Below are 19,473 nucleotides of genomic sequence, written 5' to 3'. Positions count from 1 at the left end.
CTGACACTGATGCACCCAGAGAACGTCCCTGGGTGGGCTCGAACCACCAGCCTCCCGGTTAACAGCCGAGCGCGCTGACCGATTGCGCCACAGTTGAAGCCATACTAACGCATGCTATGCTTCCAGCATGCCCTTTGTTTTGGATGTGACTCGCACCTTCTGGTGTAACAATCAAACAACATTGCAAACCAGGACACCAGCTTTACTCTTTGATGAACGCAAAGTATTTTTGGGTACAATCCAGGGGTCTTGTGCTCTCACGGAAATGGCTCTGTCCTTTTTCAACATGAGTTGAGGCGAAATGTATTAAAATGGACAGAATGCATTGGTCACTCAAGCAGAATTTCTCAGTTTGCCAATTTCAGACTGCGTGACAAAGAATCAAGTCAAACTCCATCGACAGGATGGACAGGGGACAACAAAGCAGGGAAGATAAGGGATAGGGAGGAGAGGGGAAAGATGCGACCGCTTTTGTTGAGAGCCAGAGAAGAAGCTCTCCTCTCTGCAAGGTCAAGTACAGTATGCCAGAAGATTTGACCTCGTGAGTTGCCCTCATTCAACAAAGGCCTGGATAGCTCAGTTGGTAGAGCATCAGACTTTTAATCTGAGGGTCCAGGGTTCAAGTCCCTGTTCAGGCAGGCCTTCCCTGAAATGTTACACCTCCTTCTGTGGTCAAGTACAGTACGCCAGAAGATTTCTGCTCCTTCATCCTCAACACCGAGAAGGCCAAGGAGATGGCTGTGCACACAAGGAGTAACTTGTTTAAGTAAACCTTTTCGACCTAGCACCTTTGCGATCTTCCAGGACTGTGGATAAACGCCATTGTCAATAATTAAATTATTAAATTAAATTATCGAACCACTAACCTCTCAGTTAACAGCCAAACGTGCTGACCAATTGCGTGACAGAGACTACAACAGCATGACTGCAGTAAGGTTTCAATAATTGCTGTCCACCTTAACTCTCGGGTGGTCCGGTCTGTTACGTTTCAGGTGTCATTCTGAATTCTGCCCTTTCGCAGGAAAAGAGCCTTTGTACTTTTTCAACATGAGCTCTAAAGAAAGGTATAAGCTGAGATATACTGCATTGGCCGGGAATCGGACCCGGGCCTCCCGCTTGGCAAGCGAGAATTCTACCACTGAACCACCAATGCCACGTTGGGAAACACTGTCGGAGAACAAATTAAATTGTCGAGTGGATGTGCCTCTGCAAAGTGGCGCTAAATGACAAAACATCACAACACACGCACAGGATGCCAGGGGAGGCCGAGTACTAACAGAGCTGAGCGAGAGGGCATAAGAAAAAAATTTGTGACCTTGTGGTGGTTACCCGACCAAGGATATGGTGCACGTCTGATGCGCAATGCATGCCAGATGATGTTCATCTAGCGAGCAGACATTCTTGTGGGGGACAAGCTCAACTGTAGGAATGTTAAGAGAACTGACCAGTCCGCTATCAATGAAGTTCTCGTCCGCCCCAGAGTCAATTAATGCTGTGGTAGGAGAAGCTTCCCCCGCCCAGGATATCGTACCTTCCACCTGAAGTCGGCCCACCAAAGCGGATGACGCAGCCGGTGTGGTTGGAGCGGGCAGTGCCAGCAGCTGGGGAATATCCCTGGTGGAGGAAGAGCATTGGCGTGCTGGGCGAACTGGACCGCGGGAAATTGTGTGTAGGACTCCCACAGTACAGGCACAGCCACAGGCGTAGACGGTGACTCCTCTCCGCTGACGAAAGGCGACTGGCTCCCAGTTGCATGGGGACGACACTCCCGACGTCGTCAGACGGCGCTCCACTGCTGGAGCAGGGAGGGAGGAGTGGTGCCGGAAGAGCCCCGGGAGGTGGGATTTGGAGCCGACGTGTGGGTCGGAGCGGCTCCGCCCGATACGCGTTTCGTAGCGCCTTGTCATTCCAGCAGCTCTCTGCCGCTATCCCGGTTAGCTCAGTTGGTCAGCGTGTGGTGCTAATAACGCCAAGGTCATGGGTTCAACCCCTCGTACTGGCCACTCTTCTTTATGTGCTCCAGGAACAACAAAACGGCGACAACCCACTTGCCCCCATATCCAACATCACACCACCCACCTGTGAAACACCCTCGACAAGGCCGCTGAAAACAGCATGTCAAAAGCAGAGTGGCAACAAACCTCTCGGCCACCGAGACTGCAAGAAGCAGATCAATGGGGACAGTGGACCCCATTATCCTCTACCCAAAATTTAGACCACAATTGTAGAGAACACGGGCCGCGAAAGGACAACACCCCAGCCCTCATAACCAACAGTACTCCACCACAAGGTAAACAGCATGGCCAACCAAAGCGTCACAACCCCATTGGATTTCAAGTCCAACGCCTTAACCTCTCGGCCACCGTGACTGCTTGGAAAAGACCAATGGGGGCAGGTGACCCCATTGTCCTAGAACCAAAATGTTGCTGATGTCAAGGATCAGCTGGCAACATGTGCATGGGAGGAAGACACATGGTTTGTGTGAGGGGCTACACAAGTCTTTCCACTTCTAGTTAAAAGCCAGGCACCTCACATCGTTTCCATAAAGTACCAAGGGATTGTCCTGTTGCCCTTGTATTTTGTGGGCAAAAAGGAGGCGTTTGCAAGTGGACCTCAGACCCTATCACTGGTCACCTGAACAGGGACTTGAATCCCGGACACTCAGATCAAAAGTCTAATGTTCAGTTGACTGGCTCAAACTTAGTCTTGTCTGACCACTCTTTTGTCCAGAAGATATTTGGCTAATGTGGTCTGATTTCTTAAACCTGCAAATGTCCAAATACACAAGGGTATTGTCTTTGTAGGGCGCATTGACACACAGTTTGCCAATTGGGAACCACACAAGTGCTGTGCAAGAGTGGAGCGCAAACATGAATAAACACTGACACTGATGCACCCAGAGAACGTCGCTGGGTGGGCTCGAACCACCAGCCTCCCGGTTAACAGCCGAGCGCGCTGACCGATTGCGCCACAGAGACTCACACCCTGCCAACTTCTGTTCAGTTGAAGCCATACTAACGCATGCTATGCTTCCAGCATGCCCTTTGTTTTGGATGTGACTCGCACCTTCTGGTGTAACAATCAAACAACATTGCAAACCAGGACACCAGCTTTACTCTTTGATGAACGCAAAGTATTTTTGGGTACAATCCAGGGGTCTTGTGCTCTCACGGAAATGGCTCTGTCCTTTTTCAACATGAGTTGAGGCGAAATGTATTAAAATGGACAGAATGCATTGGTCACTCAAGCAGAATTTCTCAGTTTGCCAATTTCAGACTGCGTGACAAAGAATCAAGTCAAACTCCATCGACAGGATGGACAGGGGACAACAAAGCAGGGAAGATAAGGGATAGGGAGGAGAGGGGAAAGATGCGACCGCTTTTGTTGAGAGCCAGAGAAGAAGCTCTCCTCTCTGCAAGGTCAAGTACAGTATGCCAGAAGATTTGACCTCGTGAGTTGCCCTCATTCAACAAAGGCCTGGATAGCTCAGTTGGTAGAGCATCAGACTTTTAATCTGAGGGTCCAGGGTTCAAGTCCCTGTTCAGGCAGGCCTTCCCTGAAATGTTACACCTCCTTCTGTGGTCAAGTACAGTACGCCAGAAGATTTCTGCTCCTTCATCCTCAACACCGAGAAGGCCAAGGAGATGGCTGTGCACACAAGGAGTAACTTGTTTAAGTAAACCTTTTCGACCTAGCACCTTTGCGATCTTCCAGGACTGTGGATAAACGCCATTGTCAATAATTAAATTATTAAATTAAATTATCGAACCACTAACCTCTCAGTTAACAGCCAAACGTGCTGACCAATTGCGTGACAGAGACTACAACAGCATGACTGCAGTAAGGTTTCAATAATTGCTGTCCACCTTAACTCTCGGGTGGTCCGGTCTGTTACGTTTCAGGTGTCATTCTGAATTCTGCCCTTTCGCAGGAAAAGAGCCTTTGTACTTTTTCAACATGAGCTCTAAAGAAAGGTATAAGCTGAGATATACTGCATTGGCCGGGAATCGGACCCGGGCCTCCCGCTTGGCAAGCGAGAATTCTACCACTGAACCACCAATGCCACGTTGGGAAACACTGTCGGAGAACAAATTAAATTGTCGAGTGGATGTGCCTCTGCAAAGTGGCGCTAAATGACAAAACATCACAACACACGCACAGGATGCCAGGGGAGGCCGAGTACTAACAGAGCTGAGCGAGAGGGCATAAGAAAAAAATTTGTGACCTTGTGGTGGTTACCCCAAGGATATGGTGCACGTCTGATGCGCAATGCATGCCAGATGATGTTCATCTAGCGAGCAGACATTCTTGTGGGGGACAAGCTCAACTGTAGGAATGTTAAGAGAACTGACCAGTCCGCTATCAATGAAGTTCTCGTCCGCCCCAGAGTCAATTAATGCTGTGGTAGGAGAAGCTTCCCCCGCCCAGGATATCGTACCTTCCACCTGAAGTCGGCCCACCAAAGCGGATGACGCAGCCGGTGTGGTTGGAGCGGGCAGTGCCAGCAGCTGGGGAATATCCCTGGTGGAGGAAGAGCATTGGCGTGCTGGGCGAACTGGACCGCGGGAAATTGTGTGTAGGACTCCCACAGTACAGGCACAGCCACAGGCGTAGACGGTGACTCCTCTCCGCTGACGAAAGGCGACTGGCTCCCAGTTGCATGGGGACGACACTCCCGACGTCGTCAGACGGCGCTCCACTGCTGGAGCAGGGAGGGAGGAGTGGTGCCGGAAGAGCCCCGGGAGGTGGGATTTGGAGCCGACGTGTGGGTCGGAGCGGCTCCGCCCGATACGCGTTTCGTAGCGCCTTGTCATTCCAGCAGCTCTCTGCCGCTATCCCGGTTAGCTCAGTTGGTCAGCGTGTGGTGCTAATAACGCCAAGGTCATGGGTTCAACCCCTCGTACTGGCCACTCTTCTTTATGTGCTCCAGGAACAACAAAACGGCGACAACCCACTTGCCCCCATATCCAACATCACACCACCCACCTGTGAAACACCCTCGACAAGGCCGCTGAAAACAGCATGTCAAAAGCAGAGTGGCAACAAACCTCTCGGCCACCGAGACTGCAAGAAGCAGATCAATGGGGACAGTGGACCCCATTATCCTCTACCCAAAATTTAGACCACAATTGTAGAGAACGCGGGCCGCGAAAGGACAACACCCCAGCCCTCATAACCAACAGTACTCCACCACAAGGTAAACAGCATGGCCAACCAAAGCGTCACAACCCCATTGGATTTCAAGTCCAACGCCTTAACCTCTCGGCCACCGTGACTGCTTGGAAAAGACCAATGGGGGCAGGTGACCCCATTGTCCTAGAACCAAAATGTTGCTGATGTCAAGGATCAGCTGGCAACATGTGCATGGGAGGAAGACACATGGTTTGTGTGAGGGGCTACACAAGTCTTTCCACTTCTAGTTAAAAGCCAGGCACCTCACATCGTTTCCATAAAGTACCAAGGGATTGTCCTGTTGCCCTTGTATTTTGTGGGCAAAAAGGAGGCGTTTGCAAGTGGACCTCAGACCCTATCACTGGTCACCTGAACAGGGACTTGAATCCCGGACACTCAGATCAAAAGTCTAATGTTCAGTTGACTGGCTCAAACTTAGTCTTGTCTGACCACTCTTTTGTCCAGAAGATATTTGGCTAATGTGGTCTGATTTCTTAAACCTGCAAATGTCCAAATACACAAGGGTATTGTCTTTGTAGGGCGCATTGACACACAGTTTGCCAATTGGGAACCACACAAGTGCTGTGCAAGAGTGGAGCGCAAACATGAATAAACACTGACACTGATGCACCCAGAGAACGTCCCTGGGTGGGCTCGAACCACCAGCCTCCCGGTTAACAGCCGAGCGCGCTGACCGATTGCGCCACAGAGACTCACACCCTGCCAACTTCTGTTCAGTTGAAGCCATACTAACGCATGCTATGCTTCCAGCATGCCCTTTGTTTTGGATGTGACTCGCACCTTCTGGTGTAACAATCAAACAACATTGCAAACCAGGACACCAGCTTTACTCTTTGATGAACGCAAAGTATTTTTGGGTACAATCCAGGGGTCTTGTGCTCTCACGGAAATGGCTCTGTCCTTTTTCAACATGAGTTGAGGCGAAATGTATTAAAATGGACAGAATGCATTGGTCACTCAAGCAGAATTTCTCAGTTTGCCAATTTCAGACTGCGTGACAAAGAATCAAGTCAAACTCCATCGACAGGATGGACAGGGGACAACAAAGCAGGGAAGATAAGGGATAGGGAGGAGAGGGGAAAGATGCGACCGCTTTTGTTGAGAGCCAGAGAAGAAGCTCTCCTCTCTGCAAGGTCAAGTACAGTATGCCAGAAGATTTGACCTCGTGAGTTGCCCTCATTCAACAAAGGCCTGGATAGCTCAGTTGGTAGAGCATCAGACTTTTAATCTGAGGGTCCAGGGTTCAAGTCCCTGTTCAGGCAGGCCTTCCCTGAAATGTTACACCTCCTTCTGTGGTCAAGTACAGTACGCCAGAAGATTTCTGCTCCTTCATCCTCAACACCGAGAAGGCCAAGGAGATGGCTGTGCACACAAGGAGTAACTTGTTTAAGTAAACCTTTTCGACCTAGCACCTTTGCGATCTTCCAGGACTGTGGATAAACGCCATTGTCAATAATTAAATTATTAAATTAAATTATCGAACCACTAACCTCTCAGTTAACAGCCAAACGTGCTGACCAATTGCGTGACAGAGACTACAACAGCATGACTGCAGTAAGGTTTCAATAATTGCTGTCCACCTTAACTCTCGGGTGGTCCGGTCTGTTACGTTTCAGGTGTCATTCTGAATTCTGCCCTTTCGCAGGAAAAGAGCCTTTGTACTTTTTCAACATGAGCTCTAAAGAAAGGTATAAGCTGAGATATACTGCATTGGCCGGGAATCGGACCCGGGCCTCCCGCTTGGCAAGCGAGAATTCTACCACTGAACCACCAATGCCACGTTGAGAAACACTGTCGGAGAACAAATTAAATTGTCGAGTGGATGTGCCTCTGCAAAGTGGCGCTAAATGACAAAACATCACAACACACGCACAGGATGCCAGGGGAGGCCGAGTACTAACAGAGCTGAGCGAGAGGGCATAAGAAAAAAATTTGTGACCTTGTGGTGGTTACCCCAAGGATATGGTGCACGTCTGATGCGCAATGCATGCCAGATGATGTTCATCTAGCGAGCAGACATTCTTGTGGGGGACAAGCTCAACTGTAGGAATGTTAAGAGAACTGACCAGTCCGCTATCAATGAAGTTCTCGTCCGCCCCAGAGTCAATTAATGCTGTGGTAGGAGAAGCTTCCCCCGCCCAGGATATCGTACCTTCCACCTGAAGTCGGCCCACCAAAGCGGATGACGCAGCCGGTGTGGTTGGAGCGGGCAGTGCCAGCAGCTGGGGAATATCCCTGGTGGAGGAAGAGCATTGGCGTGCTGGGCGAACTGGACCGCGGGAAATTGTGTGTAGGACTCCCACAGTACAGGCACAGCCACAGGCGTAGACGGTGACTCCTCTCCGCTGACGAAAGGCGACTGGCTCCCAGTTGCATGGGGACGACACTCCCGACGTCGTCAGACGGCGCTCCACTGCTGGAGCAGGGAGGGAGGAGTGGTGCCGGAAGAGCCCCGGGAGGTGGGATTTGGAGCCGACGTGTGGGTCGGAGCGGCTCCGCCCGATACGCGTTTCGTAGCGCCTTGTCATTCCAGCAGCTCTCTGCCGCTATCCCGGTTAGCTCAGTTGGTCAGCGTGTGGTGCTAATAACGCCAAGGTCATGGGTTCAACCCCTTGTACTGGCCACTCTTCTTTATGTGCTCCAGGAACAACAAAACGGCGACAACCCACTTGCCCCCATATCCAACATCACACCACCCACCTGTGAAACACCCTCGACAAGGCCGCTGAAAACAGCATGTCAAAAGCAGAGTGGCAACAAACCTCTCGGCCACCGAGACTGCAAGAAGCAGATCAATGGGGACAGTGGACCCCATTATCCTCTACCCAAAATTTAGACCACCATTGTAGAGAACGCGGGCCGCGAAAGGACAACACCCCAGCCCTCATAACCAACAGTACTCCACCACAAGGTAAACAGCATGGCCAACCAAAGCGTCACAACCCCATTGGATTTCAAGTCCAACGCCTTAACCTCTCGGCCACCGTGACTGCTTGGAAAAGACCAATGGGGGCAGGTGACCCCATTGTCCTAGAACCAAAATGTTGCTGATGTCAAGGATCAGCTGGCAACATGTGCATGGGAGGAAGACACATGGTTTGTGTGAGGGGCTACACAAGTCTTTCCACTTCTAGTTAAAAGCCAGGCACCTCACATCGTTTCCATAAAGTACCAAGGGATTGTCCTGTTGCCCTTGTATTTTGTGGGCAAAAAGGAGGCGTTTGCAAGTGGACCTCAGACCCTATCACTGGTCACCTGAACAGGGACTTGAATCCCGGACACTCAGATCAAAAGTCTAATGTTCAGTTGACTGGCTCAAACTTAGTCTTGTCTGACCACTCTTTTGTCCAGAAGATATTTGGCTAATGTGGTCTGATTTCTTAAACCTGCAAATGTCCAAATACACAAGGGTATTGTCTTTGTAGGGCGCATTGACACACAGTTTGCCAATTGGGAACCACACAAGTGCTGTGCAAGAGTGGAGCGCAAACATGAATAAACACTGACACTGATGCACCCAGAGAACGTCCCTGGGTGGGCTCGAACCACCAGCCTCCCGGTTAACAGCCGAGCGCGCTGACCGATTGCGCCACAGAGACTCACACCCTGCCAACTTCTGTTCAGTTGAAGCCATACTAACGCATGCTATGCTTCCAGCATGCCCTTTGTTTTGGATGTGACTCGCACCTTCTGGTGTAACAATCAAACAACATTGCAAACCAGGACACCAGCTTTACTCTTTGATGAACGCAAAGTATTTTTGGGTACAATCCAGGGGTCTTGTGCTCTCACGGAAATGGCTCTGTCCTTTTTCAACATGAGTTGAGGCGAAATGTATTAAAATGGACAGAATGCATTGGTCACTCAAGCAGAATTTCTCAGTTTGCCAATTTCAGACTGCGTGACAAAGAATCAAGTCAAACTCCATCGACAGGATGGACAGGGGACAACAAAGCAGGGAAGATAAGGGATAGGGAGGAGAGGGGAAAGATGCGACCGCTTTTGTTGAGAGCCAGAGAAGAAGCTCTCCTCTCTGCAAGGTCAAGTACAGTATGCCAGAAGATTTGACCTCGTGAGTTGCCCTCATTCAACAAAGGCCTGGATAGCTCAGTTGGTAGAGCATCAGACTTTTAATCTGAGGGTCCAGGGTTCAAGTCCCTGTTCAGGCAGGCCTTCCCTGAAATGTTACACCTCCTTCTGTGGTCAAGTACAGTACGCCAGAAGATTTCTGCTCCTTCATCCTCAACACCGAGAAGGCCAAGGAGATGGCTGTGCACACAAGGAGTAACTTGTTTAAGTAAACCTTTTCGACCTAGCACCTTTGCGATCTTCCAGGACTGTGGATAAACGCCATTGTCAATAATTAAATTATTAAATTAAATTATCGAACCACTAACCTCTCAGTTAACAGCCAAACGTGCTGACCAATTGCGTGACAGAGACTACAACAGCATGACTGCAGTAAGGTTTCAATAATTGCTGTCCACCTTAACTCTCGGGTGGTCCGGTCTGTTACGTTTCAGGTGTCATTCTGAATTCTGCCCTTTCGCAGGAAAAGAGCCTTTGTACTTTTTCAACATGAGCTCTAAAGAAAGGTATAAGCTGAGATATACTGCATTGGCCGGGAATCGGACCCGGGCCTCCCGCTTGGCAAGCGAGAATTCTACCACTGAACCACCAATGCCACGTTGGGAAACACTGTCGGAGAACAAATTAAATTGTCGAGTGGATGTGCCTCTGCAAAGTGGCGCTAAATGACAAAACATCACAACACACGCACAGGATGCCAGGGGAGGCCGAGTACTAACAGAGCTGAGCGAGAGGGCATAAGAAAAAAAATTGTGACCTTGTGGTGGTTACCCCAAGGATATGGTGCACGTCTGATGCGCAATGCATGCCAGATGATGTTCATCTAGCGAGCAGACATTCTTGTGGGGGACAAGCTCAACTGTAGGAATGTTAAGAGAACTGACCAGTCCGCTATCAATGAAGTTCTCGTCCGCCCCAGAGTCAATTAATGCTGTGGTAGGAGAAGCTTCCCCCGCCCAGGATATCGTACCTTCCACCTGAAGTCGGCCCACCAAAGCGGATGACGCAGCCGGTGTGGTTGGAGCGGGCAGTGCCAGCAGCTGGGGAATATCCCTGGTGGAGGAAGAGCATTGGCGTGCTGGGCGAACTGGACCGCGGGAAATTGTGTGTAGGACTCCCACAGTACAGGCACAGCCACAGGCGTAGACGGTGACTCCTCTCCGCTGACGAAAGGCGACTGGCTCCCAGTTGCATGGGGACGACACTCCCGACGTCGTCAGACGGCGCTCCACTGCTGGAGCAGGGAGGGAGGAGTGGTGCCGGAAGAGCCCCGGGAGGTGGGATTTGGAGCCGACGTGTGGGTCGGAGCGGCTCCGCCCGATACGCGTTTCGTAGCGCCTTGTCATTCCAGCAGCTCTCTGCCGCTATCCCGGTTAGCTCAGTTGGTCAGCGTGTGGTGCTAATAACGCCAAGGTCATGGGTTCAACCCCTTGTACTGGCCACTCTTCTTTATGTGCTCCAGGAACAACAAAACGGCGACAACCCACTTGCCCCCATATCCAACATCACACCACCCACCTGTGAAACACCCTCGACAAGGCCGCTGAAAACAGCATGTCAAAAGCAGAGTGGCAACAAACCTCTCGGCCACCGAGACTGCAAGAAGCAGATCAATGGGGACAGTGGACCCCATTATCCTCTACCCAAAATTTAGACCACCATTGTAGAGAACGCGGGCCGCGAAAGGACAACACCCCAGCCCTCATAACCAACAGTACTCCACCACAAGGTAAACAGCATGGCCAACCAAAGCGTCACAACCCCATTGGATTTCAAGTCCAACGCCTTAACCTCTCGGCCACCGTGACTGCTTGGAAAAGACCAATGGGGGCAGGTGACCCCATTGTCCTAGAACCAAAATGTTGCTGATGTCAAGGATCAGCTGGCAACATGTGCATGGGAGGAAGACACATGGTTTGTGTGAGGGGCTACACAAGTCTTTCCACTTCTAGTTAAAAGCCAGGCACCTCACATCGTTTCCATAAAGTACCAAGGGATTGTCCTGTTGCCCTTGTATTTTGTGGGCAAAAAGGAGGCGTTTGCAAGTGGACCTCAGACCCTATCACTGGTCACCTGAACAGGGACTTGAATCCCGGACACTCAGATCAAAAGTCTAATGTTCAGTTGACTGGCTCAAACTTAGTCTTGTCTGACCACTCTTTTGTCCAGAAGATATTTGGCTAATGTGGTCTGATTTCTTAAACCTGCAAATGTCCAAATACACAAGGGTATTGTCTTTGTAGGGCGCATTGACACACAGTTTGCCAATTGGGAACCACACAAGCGCTGTGCAAGAGTGGAGCGCAAACATGACTGAACACTGACACTGATGCACTCAGAGAACGTCCCTGGGTGGGCTCGAACCACCAGCCTCCCGGTTACAGCCGAGCGCGCTGACCGATTGCGCCACAGAGACTCACACTCTGCCAACTTCTGTTCAGTTGAAGCCATACTAACGCATGCTATGCTTCCAGCATGCCCTTTGTTTTGGATGTGACTCGCACCTTCTGGTGTAACAATCAAACAACATTGCAAACCAGGACACCAGCTTTACTCTTTGATGAACGCAAAGTATTTTTGGGTACAATCCAGGGGTCTTGTGCTCTCACGGAAATGGCTCTGTCCTTTTTCAACATGAGTTGAGACGAAATGTATTAAAATGGACAGACTGCATTGGTCACTCAAGCAGAATTTCTCAGTTTGCCAATTTCAGACTGCGTGACAAAGAATCAAGTCAAACTCCATCGACAGGATGGACAGGGGACAACAAAGCAGGGAAGATAAGGGATAGGGAGGAGAGGGGAAAGATGCGACCGCTTTTGTTGAGAGCCAGAGAAGAAGCTCTCCTCTCTGCAAGGTCAAGTACAGTATGCCAGAAGATTTGACCTTGTGACTTTTAATCTGAGGGTCCAGGGTTCAAGTCCTTGTTCAGGCAGGTGAAGGGAGGCCCCTTCCCTGAAATGTTACACCTCCTTCTGTGGTCAAGTACAGTACGCCAGAAGATTTCTGCTCCTTCATCCTCAACACCGAGAAGGCCAAGGAGATGGCCGTGCACACAAGGAGTAACTTGTTTAAGTAAACCTTTTCGACCTAGCACCTTTGCGATCTTCCAGGACTGTGGATAAACGCCATTGTCAATAATTAAATTATTAAATTAAATTATCGAACCACCAACCTCTCAGTTAACAGCCAAACGTGCTGACCAATTGCGTGACAGAGACTACAACAGCATGACTGCAGTAAGGTTTCAATAATTGCTGTCCACCTTAACTCTCGGGTGGTCCGGTCTGTTACGTTTCAGGTGTCATTCTGAATTCTGCCCTTTCGCAGGAAAAGAGCCTTTGTACTTTTTCAACATGAGCTCTAAAGAAAGGTATAAGCTGAGATATACTGCATTGGCCGGGAATCGGACCCGGGCCTCCCGCTTGGCAAGCGAGAATTCTACCACTGAACCACCAATGCCACGTTGGAAAACACTGTCGGAGAACAAATTAAATTGTCGAGTGGATGTGCCTCTGCAAAGTGGCGCAAAATGACAAAACATCACAACACACGCACAGGATGCCAGGGGAGGCCGAGTACTAACAGAGCTGAGCGAGAGGGCATAAGAAAAAAATTTGTGACCTTGTGGTGGTTACCCGACAGCACCAAGGATATGGTGCACGTCTGATGCGCAATGCATGCCAGATGATGTTCATCTAGCGAGCAGACATTCTTGTGGGGGACAAGCTCAACTGTAGGAATGTTAAGAGAACTGACCAGTCCGCTATCAATGAAGTTCTCGTCCGCCCCAGAGTCAATTAATGCTGTGGTAGGAGAAGCTTCCCCCGCCCAGGATATCGTACCTTCCACCTGAAGTCGGCCCACCAAAGCGGATGACGCAGCCGGTGTGGTTGGAGCGGGCAGTGCCAGCAGCTGGGGAATATCCCTGGTGGAGGAAGAGCATTGGCGTGCTGGGCGAACTGGACCGCGGGAAATTGTGTGTAGGACTCCCACAGTACAGGCACAGCCACAGGCGTAGACGGTGACTCCTCTCCGCTGACGAAAGGCGACTGGCTCCCAGTTGCATGGGGACGACACTCCCGACGTCGTCAGACGGCGCTCCACTGCTGGAGCAGGGAGGGAGGAGTGGTGCCGGAAGAGCCCCGGGAGGTGGGATTTGGAGCCGACGTGTGGGTCGGAGCGGCTCCGCCCGATACGCGTTTCGTAGCGCCTTGTCATTCCAGCAGCTCTCTGCCGCTATCCCGGTTAGCTCAGTTGGTCAGCGTGTGGTGCTAATAACGCCAAGGTCATGGGTTCAACCCCTCGTACTGGCCACTCTTCTTTATGTGCTCCAGGAACAACAAAACGGCGACAACCCACTTGCCCCCATATCCAACATCACACCACCCACCTGTGAAACACCCTCGACAAGGCCACTGAAAACAGCATGTCAAAAGCAGAGTGGCAACAAACCTCTCGGCCACCGAGACTGCAAGAAGCAGATCAATGGGGACAGTGGACCCCATTATCCTCTACCCAAAATTTAGACCACCATTGTAGAGAACGCGGGCCGCGAAAGGACAACACCCCAGCCCTCATAACCAACAGTACTCCACCACAAGGTAAACAGCATGGCCAACCAAAGCGTCACAACCCCATTGGATTTCAAGTCCAACGCCTTAACCTCTCGGCCACCGTGACTGCTTGGAAAAGACCAATGGGGGCAGGTGACCCCATTGCCCTAGAACCAAAATGTTGCTGATGTCAAGGATCAGCTGGCAACATGTGCATGGGAGGAAGACACATGGTTTGTGTGAGGGGCTACACAAGTCTTTCCACTTCTAGTTAAAAGCCAGGCACCTCACATCGTTTCCATAAAGTACCAAGGGATTGTCCTGTTGCCCTTGTATTTTGTGGGCAAAAAGGAGGCGTTTGCAAGTGGACCTCAGACCCTATCACTGGTCACCTGAACAGGGACTTGAATCCCGGAAAGTCTAATGTTCAGTTGACTGGCTCAAACTTAGTCTTGTCTGACCACTCTTTTGTCCAGAAGATATTTGGCTAATGTGGTCTGATTTCTTAAACCTGCAAATGTCCAAATACACAAGGGCATTGTCTTTGTAGGGCGCATTGACACACAGTTTGCCAATTGGGAACCACACAAGTGCTGTGCAAGAGTGGAGCGCAAACATGAATAAACACTGACGCACCCAGAGAACGTCCCTGGGTGGGCTCGAACCACCAGCCTCCCGGTTAACAGCCGAGCGCGCTGACCGATTGCGCCACAGAGACTCACACCCTGCCAACTTCTGTTCAGTTGAAGCCATACTAACGCATGCTATGCTTCCAGCATGCCCTTTGTTTTGGATGTGACTTGCACCTTCTGGTGTAACAATCAAACAACATTGCAAACCAGGACACCAGCTTTACTCTTTGATGAACGCAAAGTATTTTTGGGTACAATCCAGGGGTCTTGTGCTCTCACGGAAATGGCTCTGTCCTTTTTCAACATGAGTTGAGGCGAAATGTATTAAAATGGACAGACTGCATTGGTCACTCAAGCAGAATTTCTCAGTTTGCCAATTTCAGACTGCGTGACAAAGAATCAAGTCAAACTCCATCGACAGGATGGACAGGGGACAACAAAGCAGGGAAGATAAGGGATAGGGAGGAGAGGGGAAAGATGCGACCGCTTTTGTTGAGAGCCAGAGAAGAAGCTCTCCTCTCTGCAAGGTCAAGTACAGTATGCCAGAAGATTTGACCTCGTGAGTTGTCCTCATTCAACAAAGGCCTGGATAGCTCAGTTGGTAGAGTATCAGACTTTTAATCTGAGGGTCCAGGGTTCAAGTCCCTGTTCAGGCGGGTGAAGGGAGGCCCCTTCCCTGAAATGTTACACCTACTTCCTTTATCCTCCTTCTGTGGTCAAGTACAGTACGCCAGAAGATTTCTGCTCCTTCATCCTCAACACCGAGAAGGCCAAGGAGATGGCCGTGCACACAAGGAGTAACTTGTTTAAGTAAACCTTTTCGACCTAGCACCTTTGCGATCTTCCAGGACTGTGGATAAACGCCATTGTCAATAATTAAATTGAAGATATGGCATATGGGCTCCTGAATCAACTTTGCTGCCGCCCTCAGTAACCTACCATCCAAATTATCAATACCACATGGCTCATCGCTTTTAATGGAATGCAACAGTTTTCCTACCTCATCTACACTTATCCTCTTAAATTGAAAACTACACAGTTTATCCTACACAATATTGTTCTTTATCTGACAGTCTACCATCAACATCTATCATCTGATCTCTAATCAAATTTATTTTATTAATAAAAAGATATTGCTGCTCCCAGTCAGGTAACTGACATTTGGACAGGTTTTGAGTGGAGATGGGATTTGTCTTGGTCCTCGGTCGAACGGTTAGGCTCATTCATAAGCACTATCTGCCAACTGCTGTCATTCTGAAGCGACTGACGACATAAATACGAATAAAACCCGTCAATAAATGATAGACTTGAGTTTCTGGTAAGTACTACACAAGAAGATAAGGTGCTCAACTGGAGAAGGGAGTGTGGACTGGGTTTAGGGTTAGACCAATACTGTATTTGGCATAGAAATTGGGGCTCAGATTAGTGTTTGGTACTTGGGAACAATAAATCAAGGACTGGGTTTCTTCACTATTACATGACAAGAGACTAGTCGAGAGAACGTAGCCAGGATTAGGTTTGGGGTATTTGTCTGATGCTGAGGGACAGATCCTGGACTAATTTCCGATCCCAACATCTCTTCTACAAAAAAGCACTTGACTTCTTGGAGAATGCGGGCATCGATCCCGCTCCCTCTCGCATGCAAAGCGAGCACTCTACCATTTGAGCTAATTCCCCTGCCATCACAGCGTTGACAGAGAAGGTTCAGTCTCATAACTATTTTGGTTCCTTTGCTGGAGTACGTCAATTCCGCAGCTGACCGAGTTTCTCGGGGAACACAAGGAGCGAGAGGTTCAGTCATCACTGGGAACTTTGGAAGTGTAGTCACCTTTAGTCAGGTCTGCTTTGGTGAACTTCAGAGGCATCATGACCAGTCTGCATCAAAACATCATCTGAAATCCTGTGGCAGGTTTCTGGCATTGATTCTTAATTCAGTTGCCATCCCTGATAGATGGTAATGGTAATGGTAATCATGCCCGCGTGGCAGGCGAGTCTCTTTGCTTGTCTGACGTCTGTGTCGCACCCTGATTAGCTGGCAGCAAATGTGAACCACCAATGCCACGTGGGGACACACTGTAAGAGAAAAAAAAATCAACTGTCAAGTGGATGAGCCTCTGCAAAGTGGCGCTGAATGACAACACATCACAATGTCATACTCTTTGGATTCAAGCACCTTCTGGCGTAATGGGATCCACAACAATCATGTCAGCTGTGGATGCCACGTCAATTCATTCTTGAAGGGCAAGTGACAAAAAGAAGTACATGGTTCAGAAATCAGCTGCCAAAGTTTCACTGACCAAGCACCCAAGGCACTGCTGGGATTTGAACCCAGGATCTCCTGTTTACTAGACAGGCACTTTGACCAGCTTAGCCACAGTGCCAGCAGTGCATCTGGCACCAACACAAAAACAGTTCGCCAATGGGGAAAAATGTTCATACAAGGGAGGGAGTCCAAAATCATACACATGTGTGGATTGAGAGTCCCTGGGTGGGCTCGAACCACCAACCTCTCAGTTAACAGCCAAACGTGCGACCAATTGCGTGACAGAGACTACAACAGCATGACTGCAGTAAGGTTTCAATAAGTGCTGTCCACCTTAACTCTCGGGTGGTCCGGTCCTGTTACGTTTCAGGTGTCATTCTGAATTCTGCCCTTTCGCAGGAAAAGAGCCTTTGTACTTTTTCAACATGAGCTCTAAAGAAAGGTATAAGCTGAGATATACTGCATTGGCCAGGAATCGGACCCGGGCCTCCCGCTTGGCAAGCGAGAATTCTACCACTGAACCACCAATGCCACGTTGGGAAACACTGTCGGAGAACAAATTAAATTGTCGAGTGGATGTGCCTCTGCAAAGTGGCGCTAAATGACAAAACATCACAACACACGCACAGGATGCCAGGGGAGGCCGAGTACTAACAGAGCTGAGCGAGAGGGCATAAGAAAAAAATTTGTGACCTTGTGGTGGTTACCCGACCAAGGATATGGTGCACGTCTGATGCGCAATGCATGCCAGGTGATGTTCATCTAGCGAGCAGACATTCTTGTGGGGGACAAGCTCAACAGTAGGAATGTTAAGAGAACTGACCAGTCCGCTATCAATGAAGTTCTCGTCCGCCCCAGAGTCAATTAATGCTGTGGTAGGAGAAGCTTCCCCCGCCCAGGATATCGTACCTTCCACCTGAAGTCGGCCCACCAAAGCGGATGACGCAGCCGGTGTGGTTGGAGCGGGCAGTGCCAGCAGCTGGGGAATATCCCTGGTGGAGGAAGAGCATTGGCGTGCTGGGCGAACTGGACCGCGGGAAATTGTGTGTAGGACTCCCACAGTACAGGCACAGCCACAGGCGTAGACGGTGACTACTCTCCGCTGACGAAAGGCGACTGGCTCCCAGTTGCATGGGGACGACACTCCCGACGTCGTCAGACGGCGCTCCACTGCTGGAGCAGGGAGGGAGGAGTGGTGCCGGAAGAGCCCCGGGAGGTGGGATTTGGAGCCGACGTGTGGGTCGGAGCGGCTCCGCCCGATACGCGTTTCGTAGCGCCTTGTCATTCCAGCAGCTCTCTGCCACTATCCCGGTTAGCTCAGTTGGTCAGCGTGTGGTGCTAATAACGCCAAGGTCATGGGTTCAACAAAACGGCGACAACCCACTTGCCCCCATATCCAACATCACACCACCCACCTGTGAAACACCCTCGACAAGGCCGCTGAAAACAGCATGTCAAAAGCAGAGTGGCAACAAACCTCTCGGCCACCGAGACTGCAAGAAGCAGATCAATGGGGACAGTGGACCCCATTATCCTCTACCCAAAATTTAGACCACCATTGTAGAGAACGCGGGCCGGGAAAGGACAACACCCAGCCCTCATAACCAACAGTACTCCACCACAAGGTAAACAGCATGGCGGCAACAAATGCCCAACCAAAGCGTCACAGACAGGATTCGAACCTGTGCGGGGAAACCCCATTGGATTTCAAGTCCAACGCCTTAACCTCTCGGCCACCGTGACTGCTTGGCAAAGACCAATGGGGGCAGGTGACCCCATTGTCCTAGAACCAAAATGTTGCTGATGTCAAGGATCAGCTGGCAACATGTGCATGGGAGGAAGACACATGGTTTGTGTGAGGAGCTACACAAGTATTTCCACTTCTAGTTAAAAGCCAGGCACATCACATCGTTTCCATAAAGTACCAAGGGATTGTCCTGTTGCCCTTGTATTTTGTGGGCAAAAAGGAGGCGTTTGCAAGTGGACCTCAGACCCTATCACTGGTCACCTGAACAGGGACTTGAATCCCGGACACTCAGATCAAAAGGCTAATGTTCAGTTGACTGGCTCAAACTTAGTCTTGTCTGACCACTCTTTTGTCCAGAAGATATTTGGCTAATGTGGTCTGATTTCTTAAACCTGCAAATGTCCAAATACACAAGGGTATTGTCTTTGTAGGGCGCATTGACACACAGTTTGCCAATTGGGAACCACACAAGTGCTGTGCAAGAGTGGAGCGCAAACATGAATGAACACTGACACTGATGCACTCAGAGAACGTCCCTGGGTGGGCTCGAACCACCAGCCTCCCGGTTAACAGCCGAGCGCGCTGACCGATTGCGCCACAGAGACTCACACCCTGCCAACTTCTGTTCAGTTGAAGCCATACTAACGCATGCTATGCTTCCAGCATGCCCTTTGTTTTGGATGTGACTCGCACCTTCTGGTGTAACAATCAAACAACATTGCAAACCAGGACACCAGCTTTACTCTTTGATGAACGCAAAGTATTTTTGGGTACAATCCAGGGGTCTTGTGCTCTCACGGAAATGGCTCTGTCCTTTTTCAACATGAGTTGAGGCGAAATGTATTAAAATGGACAGACTGCATTGGTCACTCAAGCAGAATTTCTCAGTTTGCCAATTTCAGACTGCGTGACAAAGAATCAAGTCAAACTCCATCGACAGGATGGACAGGGGACAACAAAGCAGGGAAGATAAGGGATAGGGAGGAGAGGGGA

General features: G+C 50.1%; 20 non-coding genes across 20 annotated transcripts; 5 read left to right on the top strand and 15 right to left on the bottom strand.

Annotated features, from left to right (window-relative positions):
* Nucleotides 1–23: 23 nt before the first annotated feature.
* trnan-guu (transfer RNA asparagine (anticodon GUU)) lies at nt 24–100 on the bottom strand. Its single transcript has one exon. It is a non-coding gene; the product is annotated as a tRNA-Asn (tRNA).
* A 465-nt stretch (nt 101–565) lies between these two features.
* On the top strand, nt 566–638 carry trnak-uuu (transfer RNA lysine (anticodon UUU)). The gene has a single exon. It is a non-coding gene; the product is annotated as a tRNA-Lys (tRNA).
* Nucleotides 639–1,082: 444 nt separating this feature from the next.
* trnag-gcc (transfer RNA glycine (anticodon GCC)) lies at nt 1,083–1,153 on the bottom strand. The gene has a single exon. It is a non-coding gene; the product is annotated as a tRNA-Gly (tRNA).
* A 1,751-nt stretch (nt 1,154–2,904) lies between these two features.
* trnan-guu (transfer RNA asparagine (anticodon GUU)) lies at nt 2,905–2,978 on the bottom strand. The gene has a single exon. It is a non-coding gene; the product is annotated as a tRNA-Asn (tRNA).
* A 497-nt stretch (nt 2,979–3,475) lies between these two features.
* trnak-uuu (transfer RNA lysine (anticodon UUU)) lies at nt 3,476–3,548 on the top strand. The gene has a single exon. It is a non-coding gene; the product is annotated as a tRNA-Lys (tRNA).
* A 444-nt stretch (nt 3,549–3,992) lies between these two features.
* trnag-gcc (transfer RNA glycine (anticodon GCC)) lies at nt 3,993–4,063 on the bottom strand. The gene has a single exon. It is a non-coding gene; the product is annotated as a tRNA-Gly (tRNA).
* Nucleotides 4,064–5,811: 1,748 nt separating this feature from the next.
* trnan-guu (transfer RNA asparagine (anticodon GUU)) lies at nt 5,812–5,885 on the bottom strand. The gene has a single exon. It is a non-coding gene; the product is annotated as a tRNA-Asn (tRNA).
* A 497-nt stretch (nt 5,886–6,382) lies between these two features.
* Nucleotides 6,383–6,455, top strand: trnak-uuu (transfer RNA lysine (anticodon UUU)). The gene has a single exon. It is a non-coding gene; the product is annotated as a tRNA-Lys (tRNA).
* A 444-nt stretch (nt 6,456–6,899) lies between these two features.
* On the bottom strand, nt 6,900–6,970 carry trnag-gcc (transfer RNA glycine (anticodon GCC)). Its single transcript has one exon. It is a non-coding gene; the product is annotated as a tRNA-Gly (tRNA).
* Nucleotides 6,971–8,718: 1,748 nt separating this feature from the next.
* trnan-guu (transfer RNA asparagine (anticodon GUU)) lies at nt 8,719–8,792 on the bottom strand. The gene has a single exon. It is a non-coding gene; the product is annotated as a tRNA-Asn (tRNA).
* A 497-nt stretch (nt 8,793–9,289) lies between these two features.
* Nucleotides 9,290–9,362, top strand: trnak-uuu (transfer RNA lysine (anticodon UUU)). The gene has a single exon. It is a non-coding gene; the product is annotated as a tRNA-Lys (tRNA).
* Nucleotides 9,363–9,806: 444 nt separating this feature from the next.
* Nucleotides 9,807–9,877, bottom strand: trnag-gcc (transfer RNA glycine (anticodon GCC)). The gene has a single exon. It is a non-coding gene; the product is annotated as a tRNA-Gly (tRNA).
* Nucleotides 9,878–12,673: 2,796 nt separating this feature from the next.
* Nucleotides 12,674–12,744, bottom strand: trnag-gcc (transfer RNA glycine (anticodon GCC)). The gene has a single exon. It is a non-coding gene; the product is annotated as a tRNA-Gly (tRNA).
* A 1,738-nt stretch (nt 12,745–14,482) lies between these two features.
* On the bottom strand, nt 14,483–14,556 carry trnan-guu (transfer RNA asparagine (anticodon GUU)). The gene has a single exon. It is a non-coding gene; the product is annotated as a tRNA-Asn (tRNA).
* A 497-nt stretch (nt 14,557–15,053) lies between these two features.
* On the top strand, nt 15,054–15,126 carry trnak-uuu (transfer RNA lysine (anticodon UUU)). Its single transcript has one exon. It is a non-coding gene; the product is annotated as a tRNA-Lys (tRNA).
* A 948-nt stretch (nt 15,127–16,074) lies between these two features.
* Nucleotides 16,075–16,147, bottom strand: trnaa-ugc (transfer RNA alanine (anticodon UGC)). The gene has a single exon. It is a non-coding gene; the product is annotated as a tRNA-Ala (tRNA).
* Nucleotides 16,148–16,777: 630 nt separating this feature from the next.
* Nucleotides 16,778–16,851, bottom strand: trnat-agu (transfer RNA threonine (anticodon AGU)). Its single transcript has one exon. It is a non-coding gene; the product is annotated as a tRNA-Thr (tRNA).
* A 342-nt stretch (nt 16,852–17,193) lies between these two features.
* trnag-gcc (transfer RNA glycine (anticodon GCC)) lies at nt 17,194–17,264 on the bottom strand. Its single transcript has one exon. It is a non-coding gene; the product is annotated as a tRNA-Gly (tRNA).
* A 1,130-nt stretch (nt 17,265–18,394) lies between these two features.
* Nucleotides 18,395–18,476, bottom strand: trnas-uga (transfer RNA serine (anticodon UGA)). Its single transcript has one exon. It is a non-coding gene; the product is annotated as a tRNA-Ser (tRNA).
* A 535-nt stretch (nt 18,477–19,011) lies between these two features.
* trnan-guu (transfer RNA asparagine (anticodon GUU)) lies at nt 19,012–19,085 on the bottom strand. The gene has a single exon. It is a non-coding gene; the product is annotated as a tRNA-Asn (tRNA).
* Between the last annotated feature and the right edge of the window lie 388 nt (nt 19,086–19,473).

Source organism: Doryrhamphus excisus, unplaced genomic scaffold (genome assembly GCF_037039965.1).
Source record: "Doryrhamphus excisus strain RoL-2023G ecotype Guam unplaced genomic scaffold, RoL_Dexc_Guam_v1.1 HiC_scaffold_24, whole genome shotgun sequence".
NCBI lineage: Eukaryota > Metazoa > Chordata > Actinopteri > Syngnathiformes > Syngnathidae > Doryrhamphus > Doryrhamphus excisus.
This window is presented reverse-complemented; position numbering and strand designations above follow the sequence as displayed.